At 38.5% G+C, this 17,810-nt stretch overlaps 1 protein-coding gene and 1 pseudogene across 1 annotated transcript in view; one reads left to right on the top strand and one right to left on the bottom strand.

Moving 5' to 3' along the window:
* LOC138912343 (kelch-like protein 10) overlaps positions 1–17,810 on the top strand; it is a 250,872-nt gene that overhangs the window by 162,205 nt on the left and 70,857 nt on the right. The window lies entirely within an intron of this gene.
* Positions 7,261–14,632, bottom strand: LOC138912493 (uncharacterized; annotated as a pseudogene).

The raw sequence follows: 17,810 nt of genomic DNA, 5'->3' as shown, positions 1-17,810 counted from the left end.
TCCAGTCCGTACCGTACTAAGTCAACTTTTCGAGCAGCCTTTCGAAGCCAGGCAATCGGTTACCAAGTACGTCCCAAATCAAATGGTCTACGCTCGTAACTACTCAAGGGAAGAGAAGTGGATTGAAGGCATTATCGACCGTCCAATTGGGAAAATGCTTTTCATGGTTCGCACCACAAATGGTTATATCAAGCGCCATTTCAACCACCTAAAACCGAAGTTCTCAGCAAGCAGCTCCATCGAAAAACCACCAGAGTTCTGGTGGGTCCCGGATATTCCGCAAACATCTTCAAATCAATCACCACAGCAACAAGATCAACCACCACTGCAAGAAGTTCAACCGGTAAATCCGCCAGCCGTTCAGCAACGTGATCCTGAACCTGAGCCACCCGAGAGCTCCACATCATCTAACCAACAACCAAGGCAAAAACAAACAGCACGACTTTCATCCGGCATACCTGTTCGCCAAAGTAGTCGTGTTCGCCAAGAAGTAAATCGTTTTAAGCCCAAGGATTTCCGAAAACCTAAAAATCCTATTCGTTCTTAATTAAAGGAGGAGATGTGTTATATATTGTCAACCGAACATCTGTTTTCTATTCCAACAGAGTATAGACTGTTAGTACTTTAAGAATCTGGCAACTCTGTAAGCTTTCCATACAATAAAGCAGTCTGAAATAGAACTCAACGAGAACACAACACAAAGTGCAGATTTCGAGTGCATACTTCGTCGTAAAAATATTGATGTAAGTCCTAAACTATTTAATGTAAATGAACATGTACCAATTTCATACGCTTACTTTATAAAGTGTGCATATGATTCTAGTTTAGATAAATTCGTAATGGAAACGGGAGGTAATTTAGCTATAAATTTTGTTCTTTCCCTTGTAAATAACTTAAAAACTATTCATACAAAATATTTGAGTAAAGTAATGAATCCAAAGGACGATTATGATTTTGATTATGCACACAAAAAAAATTGCTTGGTAAAATTGACCAACAAAGATAGTTACGTAACTATTAAAATAGTTACGTGTACTTTGATTTTGTTTTGGGTTTGTGTCTTTGCTAATTGTGTGTATTTTGTTGTTGTGAAATAGCTATTTAATTAGTAGAATTGACAATTTTGCTGGTTGGGGCCTGTTTGACAATTATTACAGTTGATTTTACCAATTTTTTTTTTGTGTGTGCCCTGAGTTGTCCTATTTGTGAGAAGGCTTTAGCGGGAGATAGGGTTCGAGATCATTGTCATTATACAGGTAGATACAGGGGTGCAGCTCATTCTAAATGTAATTTAGATTTGAAAAGGTCTAATTTTATCCCAGTTTTCTTCCACAATTTTTCCAAGTATGATTGTCACTTGTTTATCAAAGAATTAACACTTATACCTGGAGAAATTAAAGTTATTCCCATAAACAAGGAGCACTTCATTTCAGTAATGAAAATGTGGAATGTGGAAACAGTTTTGAGATAAGGTTTCTAGACACATTTAGATTTATGTCATCTAGTCTAGATGCCTTAGCGTCCAATTTAGAAGATGATCAACTTAAATCAGTAAGATCACATTTTAATTGTGAAAATGAATTTAGGCTTATGCGGAAGAAGGGTGTATTCCCATATGAATATCTTGATTCAGAGCATAGACTAGATGAAACTTGTTTACCATCAAGAGACCAATTTTATAATCAGTTTACTGATTACATGATTTACATAGTGATTAACCGTTATATTCAACAACAAAGTTAACCACTAATAGCGAAAAAGTAAAAAAAAAAAATTATATCATTCATTATAAAAATTTACAGCAATGTTTGCTTAATGGGTTGCAGCTAAAAAAAATGCATAGAGGGATGAGTTTTGAGCAAAAACCTTGGCTCAAAACCTATATGGGCACTTCCATACTGTCGCTCGGGACATTTGCACACCTTTAAAGTTGAAAAAAAAATTTTTAAAAAATTGCTTTAATTTTTAATAATTGGCATTCCTTTTCACTCTTCCTAAGCTCTATTTTGTGTAAAAAACTTGATGTTGTACCACTTTTAGTTCTTAAGATATCGTTAAAAAAACTGCCGTATTCGCTCGGGACAAAAATAGAAGTGATTTTCGGGGAAGTTCATTTAACACTAGAATTTAGCGAATTCCGATGGAATATTTGAATGCGATTTTTTTTTAAATGTTGTCCAAATATGTCGCTGTGAAATGGTTTTGGTTTTACTCAAAAATGGTTTGCCGTTTTTGTTTTATGCAGTTTCAACCAAATTCGCTCGGGACATGTCGCTCGGGACATTTTTCTTAGCGTTTTGTAAAGTGTATTTCTTTACCTCTATCCCTCAATTACTGGCTGTTTTGCTTTTAACTTAATAGTTTAACATTTAAATGAAGCATTCAGTACAGAAAAATGTTACATATCAGCATTCCTAAAGGATAAATTCTCAACTGAAGACGGGTCCAAAAAATAACAAAAAAAATAGCCAAAAACTGATATTTGCGTATATTGGTGGGGTTTGTCATAAAAATAATCAAACTATACTCCAAATTTGTAGTTAAGCTCAGTATCCAACTAATTAGAAACTAATATAGCGGCAAAATCATGTGGAAATATGTTTTATTCAAGTTTCAAGGTTTTTGGCTTGGTGGACCTTTTGGTAGAAGTGCCCATATAGACCTTAACACCCAATATCGTCAAAAAGCTAAAAATTAATTTGAAAAAGATTTTTTTTTAATTATTAAATAATGCAGTCTACGGTAAAACCCTCGAAAATATCGAAAAACGCGTTGACATTAAAATAGTTTGTGATTGGGAATAATAATATTAATAAAAATGGTCGTAAAAAATTAGGTGCACGAGCATTAATTGCCAAATTTAATTTTAAAATTGCTACAAAACTAGAGAATGATTTCTATACAATTTAAATGAAAACAATGTCATATGTATACGATAAACCCATGTATCTTGGGTTTACAGTATTAGAGTTATCAGAGTGGAACATGTATAATTTCCATTATCAGTATATGAAACCAAAATTTCAAGATAATATAAGATTAAATTACATGGATACAGATTCCTTCATCTATACAATTAAAACTGATGACTTTTATAGAGATATTCGGAATGATATAGAATTCAAATTTGATACATCTGGATATTTCGAAGAAAGAGCCAACTTATATAATTTTAAAATAGGCAATAAAGCGGTATTAGGTGCTTTTAAAGATGAGCTTCATGGTAGACCAATGTCAGAGTTTGTTGGTCTCAGTCCTAAGGATTATTGTTACAAAATTAATTCTATGGACAAATCGTTTATGAAATCTAAGGGAGTAACGAGAACAGCACTTGAGTATCTAGGTATTGAAAAATATAAAAAGTGTATGGCGGCATGTCAGTTTTTAGATCTAAAAATCATACCATAAATACTTACAAAATGACAAAAATAATTCTCGATGGTAATGATACAAAGAGAAAAGTTGAGGGTGATAAAATGTCTACACTCCCTTATCATCATAAGGGCTTAATAGAAAGGGAACTCATATCAAATGTTCAATTCCTTGAGGGAGAGTCACTTGTTTTAGGGAGACAGGTAGATGAAATAGAAAGTCTTTAATTCCAGACTGAGCAACAAAAAACATTACTCAACTGCCTAAAAAAAGAAATTGAAAATGTTGAACACGATTTACTTTACAAGTCACTTGAACTTGAAATGTTTTATAATGAATTACCCCCCGACCCCAAAAAACAGAAACAATTTAAGATTTAACGATATACAATAATTATTTAATTAGTAAGTTTAAAAAATTGTATAATCTTGAACAATATAAATCTTAAACATTTATACTAGCTATACCCGGAGCGACTTCGTTCGCTCAAAATTAGTTTGCAGTTAGGAAATTAGGTTGTCAGGACTTTCTTATATCTTATTTGCGCGTTTGTTGAAAACCTTTGCGTAAACAACCTTTCTAGAAGATTCTTCAAGAGAGAGAATCCGAAGGCTACTGGTAGAGCTATATAATAAATGAATGCGATCTAAGTAAAAGTAGTGAATTTTTATACCTTCGATCAGTTACAATGTTATCAACGCAATTTTAATTTGCGCACAAATGTACACACAATTATTGTTTTGAATGAAACGAAAACATTTGTACACACACGAAAAGATTGACATCCCATACAAAAGTAGCGAAGTAACTTATTAATTTCCGATTCCACAGTTGATTGATAATTATTAATTTTAAACTCTTCCAATTTCGCATTGGCTGAAAGGAAATGAATAATTTTAATTGTATTTAAGCAGATTATTTACTTTCAAGTAGAAACATAAACACATATTGTGTGTATGTATTGCATAGTACAAATCAAAACATTTCCAAATATGCATATGTAGGGGAGAGTGGGGGAATTTCGTCACAGGGGCAATTTCGTCACCTGCAATATCTCGGAATCCATAAGTCGTAAAAATATATAATTTTTTTGTTTTAGTCCTTCAAGACGGCCAGACACAACCAATGCATTTGTTTTGCACAGAAGGCCAAGATAATTAAGCTATAATATTAAATGTGTTTTAACAGTTCAAAAGCTACATTTAGTTCTCGACGAAATTTTTTCTGTATGCCACAATTCAAAAGGAATAAGATACACGATTTTTTATATAATACACAGTGCTATAATGTGCATTTCTGCGTCAGTGATTTTTAACTTCGCGCCTAATTTCGCAAGAAAAATAATTATTTCTAAAAAAGTACGGTCTGGGGAAATTTCGCCACACTACGCTAAGGGTAAATTCGCACCTATTTTAAATACATATTTTTATATTTGACGAGCTGGCTAACGAACAGACTACCAGCAGCAGCAACAAATATAGGACGTCAACAAAAATGGTACGCTTGATCAGTGTAGCATATTTTCAGGCGTTAAACTCCCTACATTTTTCAGGTGACGAAATTTCCCCAGTTGTGTGGTGATTTTACCCCCCTGTGTGGTGAGATTGCCCCAGTATATTGATTTTACATTTTATTTTTTTATAAATCACCAAGCTAATTAAAAAAATAGGGGGATGTCACATTTTAAAGCTTGGTGCTAACCGCATTCAACAATAAAAATAGAAATATGATAACGTGTCTCAAGATGGACAAAAAATAGCTTTGAAAAAATGCTGACGAAATTCCCCCACTCTCCCCTACATACGTATTTGATGAAAAATTCGAGTCTTAAGATTAATAATTTACTTGGAAACATTTTGGCTTTGTTTACAGAATTTGTAGTAATTTTTTATCTTCTTCCATGGTGGAAATTAAATAAGGCTCTTACTTCTGCTACAATGAAAAATATTTTTTAAAAATAAAACCTAAGCATTTGATCCACAGGACTGACTATTGATTGAAAATCATAATGATCGGAACAGCAGTTTAAGTTTTTAAAATTCAAAACAAATTTTAACTAAAATTGCCCTTCTCCCCTCCCCCTTCCACACAGCACTACCCCTCCCCATCTACAGTTTTCTTGGCTGCTGCTCTCTCCACCGTCGCTCTCTTGGCATCCGCTCTCTCGGCAGGCTCCCACAAAATGCAACGCAATAACTTAGGAAATCTAAATAAATTCGTTAAAAATACTTTAAAAAAATGTTAAAAACTTAAAAAATTAAACTTAAGCAATTGGGCCATAGAATAACTATTGAGCCAAAACTCATCTTGATCGGAGCAGCGGTTTAGATTTTTTAAATCGAAAAGTTAATTTTAAATGTAGCCCCCAAATTATGGGGGATATCGAAACTTCTTTTAAATTTCTAATTAGGCCTTTTCAAGACCTAAAATTCTGTAAAATCAAAATTTCGAAATTCCAACCACTTTAGAAGTTAAGCTTAAATAAATCTAATGATTTTTTGCTCTAAATATGGATATTGGAGCTGTTTGGGGCCACTGGGGGGACATGTAGGACCTTAGTGGGCGCCTACGCCCCAATGGAATACTGTAAAAAAATTTGGCTGCTCTAGCTCTTATGGTTTAGGCTGTGGTCGTATCCCCCGAAAAATCGGTCTTTCATTTTATAATCTTTAGAGATATATATATAAATGCGTATATTTTGTTAGTATAACATTAAGTTAAAAAGAATAACAATTACATTTCAAATAAATTGAGTATTAAATGTATAATATTTGGGTGTGTTGGGAATTTTTTGGATATTTGTTATAAATTGGGTGAGTATATTTTATTTGATTGGATTTGTACCCGTTGTCTATATAGATATTTCCACAGTTCTAATTCATGTGGATTCATTTCAGCTTCAGGTTCAGAATCCCTGTCTTGAACAGGTTCATCTTCTTCTTCAGCTGATTTTTCTTCCTCGTTTTTTTCCCTATCTGTTTTGGATAATAACCCAACTCTACTTGATCAGGAGTAATTTCGTTAATTTCATTACTCTCATCGCTATTGCTTAAGTTAATGTTTATATTTTGGTGATAAAGTTGTGTGATGTCATTATCAGTTAAATTAAAACTAGAAATATTATTAGAATTTGAATTTACTGAAATGAGAAAAAACGAATTAATAAAATGAATTATTATATACTAAAGTAAATTAACTCGCCTTTTGTTTTGTTTAATCTATTATTTCCTTGAGGAGTTTTTATATCCTTCTGAAATAAAATAAGTAATATGTTATCCCTAATTCATATAAAAGCTGTTGCGGTTCAACAACTCGCTACACTCTAATGGACATAATTTTTCCCCATCAGAGTCTATACCACCTAAGTCTAGTTCCTCAATTGTTATAACCTCTCTTTTACTTATGTTCTTGGGTGGAGGTGGTAAATCTATTGATTTTGGTAGAAGTGGATAGTAAAATAATTCTTCATCAATTTCTACACAGTTTATTTGTATCTTATACATCTCTAGGTGGGAATGTTTTTTACCTTTTTAAAACGTAATGGCACTAGATTCTTAAAGTGAAAAGGTCTCTATAACCGAGTTTATAATATCTATCGAAAACTCTGTTTCCTATTACAATAGTTCCGCCCTCTCTATTTTCCTTTTCAAGCAAGTCTGATTTAAACTTCTCTCAAAGAATATTTTTTTTTTTACACTACGCATCCCTGTTTTGTTTAAAATTTTTTGCTCTTCACTTACATTATCATTATTATTAGGTTAGATTAGGTTAGGACGGCTGCCAGACTATAGCCTGGCACACTTAGACCTCTGTGGGTCCGTTGTGATACCGTGTGATCTCTATTTTTGGGTCCCCTATCCGTTAAGAGTCACCCTGTAGGTTGGTCGATCAGCAAGTCCCCCATCCGGAGGATTTAATAAAAGAGCTTAGACTCTTCAGGTTAGTCTGCGATATTTCGGTCAGGTCATTTATGAAAGGATATCCTAAGTGTTTCAGTCTAAGCCTGCATAGGGCTGGGCATGAACAGAGTAAGTGTTCCACCGTTTCTTCTTCTTCCTCATCCCTGCAGCTTCTACAAAATTCATTTTTAGGGGCTTTTAGCCTGCCGGCGTGTGCGCCAACGAGCCAGTGGCCTGTGAGTACTCGAATTATCATACCGCACTCAGTGCGGCTGAAATTAAGTAGTTCAGATGTTTTCTTATTGTTCATTGCAGGCCATGTCTGGTGAGAGATTCGGCACTGCGGTGTGTTTTGCCACTGAGTTTTGGCTAATTTGCTGAAATGGTTTTTAATAATTAGGTTGCAGGTAGCCAAAGGCATGCCAACATTCTCCTTTCCTGGAAGGAGAGGTATGGTGGTGCCTTGCCTGGCTAGCTCGTCTGTTATACAGTTGCCTACGATATCCCGGTGACCCGGAACCCATATAAGGCTGACAGTAAACTGACTAGCCATCTCGTGGAGAGATTTGCGACAGTCTGCTATTGTTCGGGAGTTTGTATTCGTCGAGTAGATTGATTTAATAGCCGCTTGGCTATCACTATATATGTTTATGTGTCTGTTCTGGGTGTTTAAACCCCTTAAACAGACGAGTGCTTCCATTATAGCATACACTTCCGCTTGGAAGACACTGCAGTGGTCAGAAAGTCTGAATGACTGCCTGATATCTAATTGCTCGGAGTATATGCCTCCACCTACGTGTCCGTCTAGTTTGGAGCCGTCTGTGTAAAAACAGATTGCGTCTATTGAGCCCGGTCGACCCCGATCCCATACTTCCCTGCCTGGGATCAGAGCTTCGAAGGGTGTGTGACTGTATTCACGGGTTTTGGCGGGATCAATTTGTCATGCTGAAGAATCTTAGCGTGACGCCCCGTATCCCTTAGCCGAATGGCTGCTGCTAAGTCCAGGCTCTGGAGGTTCAAGATCGCATTCAGCGCTTTGTTTGGGGTAGTTCGAAGGGCTCCACTAATACACAATGCCGCCATGCGCTGTACTTTGTTAAGGGGAGTTAAGGTACATTGTTTAGTAGATATAGTAGGATTGGCTTGAAAACCGCTGTGTATATCCAATTGACGATTTTAGGGGACATACCCCATCTTAGCCCGATTGCTTTTTTACAAGAGTAAAGTGCAATGGTTGCTTTCTTGGTTCTCTCTTGGTTGTTTAAGCCCCATTTAAGGCGCTTATCTAGTACTAACCCCAAGTATCTTGCGTGCTCGCTAAAAGAGAGATTACAGTTGTTTAAAGTGGGTGGGTTGAGTTTTGGGATTTTGTATCTATTTGTAAAAAGGACTAGTTCCGTTTTTGAGGGATTTACCCCAAGTCCGTTTTTTGTAGTCCATTCCGATAGTGTTTTTAGTTTTGCAGTCATAAGATCGCATAGCGTTTGTGGATACTTACCATTAAAGATGATAGCGACATCGTCTGCGTATGCCACTATTTTACAGCCTCCTCCTTCAAGAATCCGCAGTAGTTTATTTACCGCGATATTCCATAAGAGGGGTGACTCAAATGACTCTTGCGCACTTAGCACCTAGTGCAACTAGCGCGTTAAAAAACAAATTTGCCTAATTTTTCGATTTTTAACGCGCTAGGTGTACGTCTTCGCAAGAGCCATTTGTCAATTTAGTTCCTTGGGTTCATAGCTACATAATCACTGAAGACTTGATAGTGAAATTTTAATCGGTTCACAAGATATGGCCGTTACAAATAAATTTTGTATGTAAAACTTTAACTCACTATAATAGGTAAACGCGAGCTAAGCCAGAGAAACCCAAATGGGTTTTAGCTTATTTCGATGAGTTCTTTCCGCTCATGAAATCAGAATTGCGGTTACATTTTATTTTACATTTACATTTTACATTTTTTGAAACTCTAGTTCATCAAGACGATATACTACTACAGGTACAGACATGTGCTATACCTCGCTTAAAAGGTATTTTGAAATACTTCAACGCCTTTTTAACTTATTAACTTTAATGTTAATATTAGCACTTATGAAAAAGCTTAAAAAAACAAAAACTTCTGATATCAAATAAAAACCCCTCTTAACGAGGTCAAAAACTAGTGACGATCGCACCTTCAACGTACAAAACTTATATCAACTTTTGTGACGAAAAATGATTTTAGATGCGACTAAATAAGTACGCTACCAGTCTGTAGCTTTAGTAGTATAGAAGTTACGGTTTTCCGAATTTTAGCTATTTATAGCTGTTTTCCCGCTAAACTAGAGAGTTTTTCCAAAAGTGGTAGAACAAAAGTTTTTTATATCAATGTGATGAACGTCATATCAAATTTTCAAAACTTAAAAAACATGTTTTGGACAAACTGACAAACAGAATTAAATTTTCATTTTGAGAAGACGTAGAAAATCGTATTTTGGCTATAACTTTTGAACGGAGCGTCGGATTTTATCATATGACCCCTCATTCGACGGGTATTTTTAAAAGGAACACAACTAAAACATTGCGAGGGGGTATTTATCCCCACCGGCCCCAACAGCTTCAAATTTCCAAAGTTGCACTTTTTCACTTTCACCGCTCTCTCTCCCAAGCCAATTGATTTTCTAAAAGTCTTGGTATGCAATCCTTTAAGGTTTTGCAATACCTTTCGATTGGTGTATTACTCATTACGATCGGACTATCACAGCAGATTTTCAATTTTGCGGCTATATAATAGTAGTCGCCTTCGCACACTTTCCTGGTGCGCTTCGTCACTACATGGACTGCCGTCCATAGTGATAAATCATATACATATCTGAGTGTGGTGCTAAGAGAGGGAATGTTATGTGCACTTACATTTGGATCAAATTGTTGCTGTCGCCAAGCTTTAGGAACTGCCGACGCAGCCGCTTATCGCCCGCGTAAGGCGTGCGCGATCGGACTGCGTTTGCACTTAAAGAGTGCTAATCCTGCATATTCGGCATTGACATTGTTGCCGTTGGTACAGTGTGTACTCGATATATGTGCATACTACAGTGTGGGCAATCAGGAAGATGAGGTGCTACCTTGAAGGATACCGATTTGACGTTATAACAGACCATCTCGCCCTGAAGTGATTGAACTCAATCGATAACCCGACAGGCCGAATCGCACGATAGGCCCTCGAACTCCAACAATTCCAGTTCGTCGTCGCAGACGCTCTGTCAACGGCTAGAAACGCTCTAGCAGATGAATGTGACCAACGAACCGTGCAAGTGGATCAACGCAAAAATCAGTCAAATTTATCTGCGACAATGGGACCCAGTTAACCAATAAAGCCTTCAAAGCATTCTGAAAAAAAGCTGGAATGGAAGTGCAGAATACTTGATTTAGATTTAGATTGATTTAGATCGACCACACGTATTTTTCTCATTCTCGTTTTTCGCTTTGCCTAAAATTAAAGTTTATTGCCACAAGTTTTTCGGTTTTCTTGTTTATATATATTTAGAAAAACTATTCTAAAATTTCATGGCGCTCCCGAGTGGACTTTAAACTATTAATAATTAAGGGCAACAAGTGACAGTGACACAGTGAAAACACAGCAAGTGATAGCAAACTTGATTTGCATTCAAATTAATAAAAATACACAAAATTGTGTGTATCGTTGCCCGCGGCGAGTAAAAAGTTAAATACATAGCAGCTTTGCTCAATTTATCGTGCCGGTCGCGAAATACCCTCTTAATCCGCCAGTACTGCCGTTGCCAAGGGATGCCCTGTGACTGTTCGATGTGTAAAAGGAAAGTTGCAGCTGGATTAAAAGACCCCAACGCAGAACCCGAGGTATTTGTGTTAAAAATTGAAAGCTAGAGTTTGTTAACAAAACAATCTATTTGTTTCTTGTCTTGTGCTGAAAAATTGCACCTCGCTTTCAATTCTTGGCTCAGACGTATCGATATAGTAGAGCTAGTTGTGCATGCATTAATTATAATAAAAAGGAAAACATTGCAAGCTTACACATTTACAGAAAAAATAAATACAATTTATATTATATTTATTATATACATATACACATATACACATACACATTACATAACCCATTTGAACCGCCCTTGGATGCAACATTTAATTTGTGTTTTCTTACGAAAATTATTGCAATCACTGTCGCCCCCCACTACATTGTTTTAAAACTCGAAAAATTAATAGTTGGGAAAATTCATCCCAGCCGCTATACATAACCAATACATAGGCCCTCATATACAAGCAGCTGCAGCGGTGAATTTTTTCGTTTTCGTTTTCGCTTGTCCGCAGCTAGCAACGTTGTTATTGTTGTAGGATTTTGGTTTGGCGCGCTGACGATTAGCTGACCGTTAAGTAACGCGCTACCCTGCATTCGGTCGGGTATACTGATTTGCCGTCACCACTATTAATTTGATACTACGTGGTTTGATTTAATTAAATATTTTTCGTCGCTTTGTTGTGAATAATACAACATTTGGTAACAACATTTTCGAACAAATTTAATAATTATAGACAAAATTATTATTAACTCTCGTTGTTTTGTTTCGAAATTTGTTTCATCACCGTTCTAATTTGAATTATACTTTTTAAATTAAATTTATTTAATTTAATAAATTGTTGCTGGATATAATTTATTCTACATAATTATTTATATATAATTTTTTCGTGGCCTATATATATATAAATTAATATAAAAATGAGTCCAGATAAGCCAAAAAGTATTGAACTTCCTTATTGAACCTTAAAAACAAACTCAAAAAGCCAGTAAATAGCATCCGCCGATTAAATAATCGGCTAGAAGCCGGCCAGATTCCGATTCTAGAAGACGAATTAACATGTAGGCTAGAATTTAAATTATGTAATTAACAAGGCAAATCAATTACAAGAAAAGATAGAAGATTTAGATGATGGCGATGAGTTTGGAGAAGAGTTGGAAGAGCTTTCCATAACAACCAAGGCAAAAGTATTGTCGTTTATCTCGGCCTTGAAGACAGCTAGCGATACCAAAACTCTTGGGTCAGCTTCTGTAGTCCCAACTCGAGCTCGACTTCCGAATTTGGCATTGCCGAAATTCAGCGGCAAATACTCGGAGTTTAAAAATTTCATGAGCCTTTTTGAAACTCTAGTTCATCAAGACGATAACATTCCCGTTATTGAAAAATTTAATCACTTAATCTCTTCTCTTTCTGGTGAAGCTTTGGGGACTATCAAGGCCTACCAAGTTACAGAGAGCAATTATGAGAAAGCTTTGGTCAGCTTGAAAAAAGTGTATGATAACGAATGTTTAATTTTTATGAATAATATTTCAACATTGTTTAGTCTTCCGAAAATATCGCTACAGTCTGCGTCGTCTCTAAGGAATCTTATCGATACCGTGTCATCGATATACGGTTCTTTGTTATCGATAGGAGACGATACCAAGATTTCAAATGCAATGTTGATCTATCTCGTCTTGAACAGAGTCGACCCAGTGACCAAATAAAAATGGGAAGAACAGTTAGATAATGAAAGATTACCTCTTTGGTCCGATTTTAAAAAAATGTTAAATCGCAGATATCAGCATTTATCTGCTGAAGAATCGACGAAACCAAAGCTAGATAAAGTTAGGTCGAGCAAGCCACATAATCATAGCTCATTTACATGTTCTTCGTCCAACAGTAAATCCCAGCAAGGTTGTAGCTATTGCAATGCAGACGACCATATCCTAGCGAACTGTGGTCCGTTTGGTCGTCTTTCCGTTATGCAAAGGTTTGATTTTGTAAAATCTGCATCATTATGCATCAATTGTATGCGAAAGGGTCACACTGTCTCGAAATGCAAATTTAACAAATGTCGAGTTTGTGGACGCTCGCATCACGTTTTACTGCATAGATATACAGTTTCCGAGAACAGTTTAGCGTTGCCACCACCCCAGAGATTCTTACTCCTCCTTTAAATCAAGATCAGCCTTCCACGTCACATGTTATGCATGCGACATCATCGGACAGGGTGATTTTGGCCACGTCGATCGTAAGTGTACGAACCAAAAACGGTAAATATGTTTTGGCCCGAGCACTTCTTGACTCTGGGTCCCAAACTAACTTTATAACAGAGGACCTTGCTCACCGCTTACAGATCCGTAAAGAGGAGTCGTGTATCAACTTACTTGGTATTCTCAAGTTAAGAAAAAGGTACATACAGTGGTGAAGTCGCGTATAAATGGTAGTGAGTTCTCATTCAATTTTTGGATTTTAAAATCAATATCAGGATACCATCCTGACCAGTCTGTTGATATCAATGACTGGAAAATTCCAAAGAACCTACCTTTAGCGGACCCATATTTCTACAAGCCACAAAGAATTGATTTGTTAATAGGAGCAGAATCTTTTTTCGAATTATTAGCTGTTGGACAAATGAGACAAGGTCCCGACTTTCCAACTTTGCAGAAAACCCTCCTAGGATGGGTTGTATCAGGAAGATATAAGGCATCTTCCCCTACAGAAGTTGTGAAAAGGTTTAGTTGTAGTGAAGAGCTGTTAGTATCTATTGACAGCACACTACAGAAGTTTTGGTCACTGGAAGAAATGTCATCTCTAAAGAAATTTCTGTCGCCTGAGCAAAAGTTATGTGAAGAACACTACCGGAAGACTACTCAGGTTTTGCCACCAGGTCGGTTTGAAGTAAGGCTGCCGTTTAAATCTGATCCAAATGGGTCGGGCAACCAAGTTACGTGTCGTTTTCGATGCCTGTTGTAAATCGTCAACTCAGATCTCTCTAAATGATATTTTGATGGTTGGGCCGATAATCCAAGATGAGTTGTACTCAACGCTACTTCGCTTCCGGCTGCATAGGTTCGCCTTGACCGCCGATGTAAAGAAAATGTATCGCCAAGTGATGGTAAATGAAGCAGATAGGCAGTTTCAACTTATAGTGTGGAACAGAGACCCCTCTGAGCCCTTGAGATTATATAAGCTCAACACCGTAACATATGGGACTGGACCAGCCCCATTTCTGGCAATTCGGTGTTTAAAAAGGTTAAGCGAGTCTGCCAAACTTTCTTTTCCTAGAGCTGCGGAAGTTATTGGATCCGACTTTTATGTCGATGACATGTTGACTGGTGCTGCATGCGTAGAGGAGTTAAAGACTATTAAGTCTGAAGTGTCTCAGGTTCTTCAAACTGCAGGTTTTGAATTGACAAAGTGGTTTTTAAACTCACCTGACCTCACCGCATCTGAGAGCACAGCTAAATCCATACCCATCTCGGACTCAGAGTCTACAAAGGCGTTAGGAATATCGTGGTTGCCCAACGAAGATGCCTTTAAGTTCCAAATTGACAATGCTGTCATGGGTCTCCGAGCGACAAAACGGAACATACTATCGGTGACATCGAAGCTGTTTGACCCCCTCGGCTTATTAAGTCCAATTGTAATTAGAGGAAAGATCCTGTTGTAGGAACTCTGGCTCAATAAGTTAGATTGGGATGAGTCGATTCCAATGCATTTGGAAACAGAATGGAATATGATAAAAAATACACTGTCTAATTTAGAAGAAATATCAATTTGTGCATACCGATCCGATGTCACCGGTCCAATTACATACCTTTGCCGACGCATCCTTAAGAGCTTACGGAGCTTGCGTCTACATTCGTAGCAAAACTGCAGAAGGTTATAAAGTATCATTGTTGACGTCAAAGTCAAAAGTAGCGCCGCTCAAGACTAAGACTCTTCCAAGACTTGAGTTATGTGCCGCTCAACTTCTCGCAGATCTCTGTCACAGAATCAAGCCCCTATTAAAGGTACCTATCGAACAAATTGTTTATTGGTCGGATTCTGAAGTTACGCTTCATTGGATCCGGTCTCATCCGTCTTCGTTGTCCACATTTGTATCAAATAGAGTTGCGGAGATTCAAGAGTGGTCAGGTGATGGCGGCATGTCCCCACGAAACAGAACCCAGCAGATATCGTATCAAGAGGTTGTGACGTCGACGAAATCATACAGTCGATATGGTTTACTGGACCAGCGTATCTAACGGAAGGAGAAGAAAACTGGCCCCAAAATGCACACTTTGACCTAGATGAACAAGTCCTACTGCAAGAATCGAGGAAGACTGCGGTCGGGCTGACCGCTGCTGTACAAAATTCGGACTTGGTAGATGTCATCGAGGGATTTTCGTCCCACCTTAAACTGCTTAGGGTATTCGTTTATATGTTCCGCTTCATTAGAAAATGCAAAGACAAAAGTAAAGTATTTGAAAAAACTTTGTCACCCACTGAATATAATGAAGCCTTTTTAAAAATTGTCGAGGTATTACAAAAACACGAGTATCACGAAGAAAGGGAAAAGTCCGTAAAGGCTCCAGAGTTGGCCCAAGTCTTCAGCGATTGAATCCATTCATTCATGAAGAAAAGGGGACTTGGTGTCACTTTTCGTTGTTGCGAGTTGGGGGGCGACTCGCTAACGCTCCTATATCATACGATGCCAAGTTTCCATTGTTGTTAACGAAACGCTCCCAATTTGTGCAGAGCTATGTCCGGCATCTGCACCATTCTAATTTTCATGTTGGTCCACGAGCACTTGTGAGTCTCCTTCGACAGCGAATTTGGATCGTAAACGCTCAGGAGGTCTACAGTCAGACAGTTCGATCATGTATCCGCTGCTTCAAGTGCAAGCCTCGACTGATGACACAAATTATGGGAAATTTACCCGCAGATCATCTCCGTGCTCTCCGCCCATTTGCTATATGTGGCGTTGATTTTTGTGGCCCTGTCTATACAACACTGAAAATTCGTGGTAGGCCTCCGTATAAGTCCTACATTGCGCTCTTTGTTTGTTTCGCGTCCAAGGCGGTTCATCTAGAAGTTGTTTCAGATTTAACTACAGATTCCTTTTTATTGGCTTTTCAAAGGTTTGTTGGGCGCTGAGGATGTCCCCAAGTCGTCCATTGCGACAACGGGACGAACTTTGTCGGAGCCAGTCGCCACTTCGAGGCCCTTCGAGAGCGGATCGAGGAGGAAGCCGACGCGATATGCGAATTCGCATCAAGAAGCGGATGCGAGTTTGCGTTCACACCGCCTCGGGCTCCGCATTTGGGCGGACTATGGGAGGCAGGTGTCAAAACTGCCAAGAACCTACTCCTACGGGCGGTGGGCAGCGCGCTCCTAAGCGCAGAAGAGCTGGCGACAGTGCTCGTCGGAATCGAGGCGGTGATGAACTCCCGCTCGCTCGGAGCGATCAGCCAGGACCCAAGCGACGGAGAGGCGCTGACTCCCGGGCACCTGCTGACAGGCGGGCCGCTGCTCGTCACTCCGGACCCCGGACCAGGAGGGTCTCAGCTGCTTACGGCGATGGCGGCTTGTCTCGTCAGTCAGGCAAATGTTCTGGCGGCGATGGTCCCGGGAATATGTCCTGGGCCTACAAATTCGGGGCAAGTGGCACCAGGAGCAGCCGAACATCAGCGAGGGAGATCTCGTCGTCGTGGCCGAGGACAACCTTCCGCCCCAACAATGGCTCCTGGGGAGAATCATCGCCAGGCACGCAGGGGAGGACGGCATGGTCAGGGTCGTCGACGTTAGGACGGGCGCAGGAGGCGTTTTTCGGCGAGCCATCCATAAATTGGCGCCGCTTCCCATTTGTTGAAGCCTGAAGCGTTTAACGGGGCCGGTGTTGAGAGATTTTGAATTTGTACTTGAAGTTTAGTGTAAGTTAGTTTAGGACGAAGGCGGGTGCACAATAAAGTTCTCTCGCTCTCTGCGAATTCGCCCCGTCTTCGTCAACTGTCGTTAAGCTAGGCTCTAAAAACTTTGTTAAAATATAGTCGTGCAATCGTTGAAATTGATTTAGATCGACCACACGTATTTTCTCACTCTCGCTTTTCGCTTTGCCTAAAATTAAAGTTTATTGCCACAAGTTTTTCGGTTTTCTTATTTATATATATTTAGAAAAACTATTCTAAATTTTTAATATTATCTAGCTCCTGAGTGCAAAGTGTGCTTTCTGGTGGCTCCCTGGGGAGGAAGCTCGATAGAATTTCTTTGTATTTATTCCAGTTTGCCCGCCTGGGGCTGGCAAAGCTGACAGGCGCAGGTGACACGAGGGACAAAGTTGTCTCTAAAAACCTGTGATCTGAAAATGAGTGCTCGTCGGAGACAGCCCAGTTTGTGACTGTGCTTATGAGTGAATCTGATGCCAGGGTTATTTCTATGATCGTTTGGCACGTTTTTGTTATAAAAGTAGGGGTATTTCCCCTGTTACAAAGAAATAAGTTGGAATTTAGAATGAAATCGAATATAGACTCACCTCTGTCGTTGTTGATAGGGCAGCCCCACTGAGTATGGTGGGCATTTGCATCGCATCCTATCACCAAACCTTTCTTAAGCTCTTCACATTCCTGTACCAGTCCTCTGACTAGCGCGTCTGGGGGGTCTACCTTTTCAAAAGCCATGTAGGCCGATAGCATCCTAATAGAGCCGCTTTGCAGCTCCAGGCTTATTGCTGTGTTGTCTCCGTTGCTGTAATTGCGAAGCA

This window comes from Drosophila takahashii, chromosome 2R, assembly GCF_030179915.1.
Source record: "Drosophila takahashii strain IR98-3 E-12201 chromosome 2R, DtakHiC1v2, whole genome shotgun sequence".
NCBI classification, from domain to species: domain Eukaryota; kingdom Metazoa; phylum Arthropoda; class Insecta; order Diptera; family Drosophilidae; genus Drosophila; species Drosophila takahashii.
The sequence above is the reverse complement of the archived record's forward strand: the minus strand, read 5'-3'. Positions and strand labels throughout refer to the sequence as shown.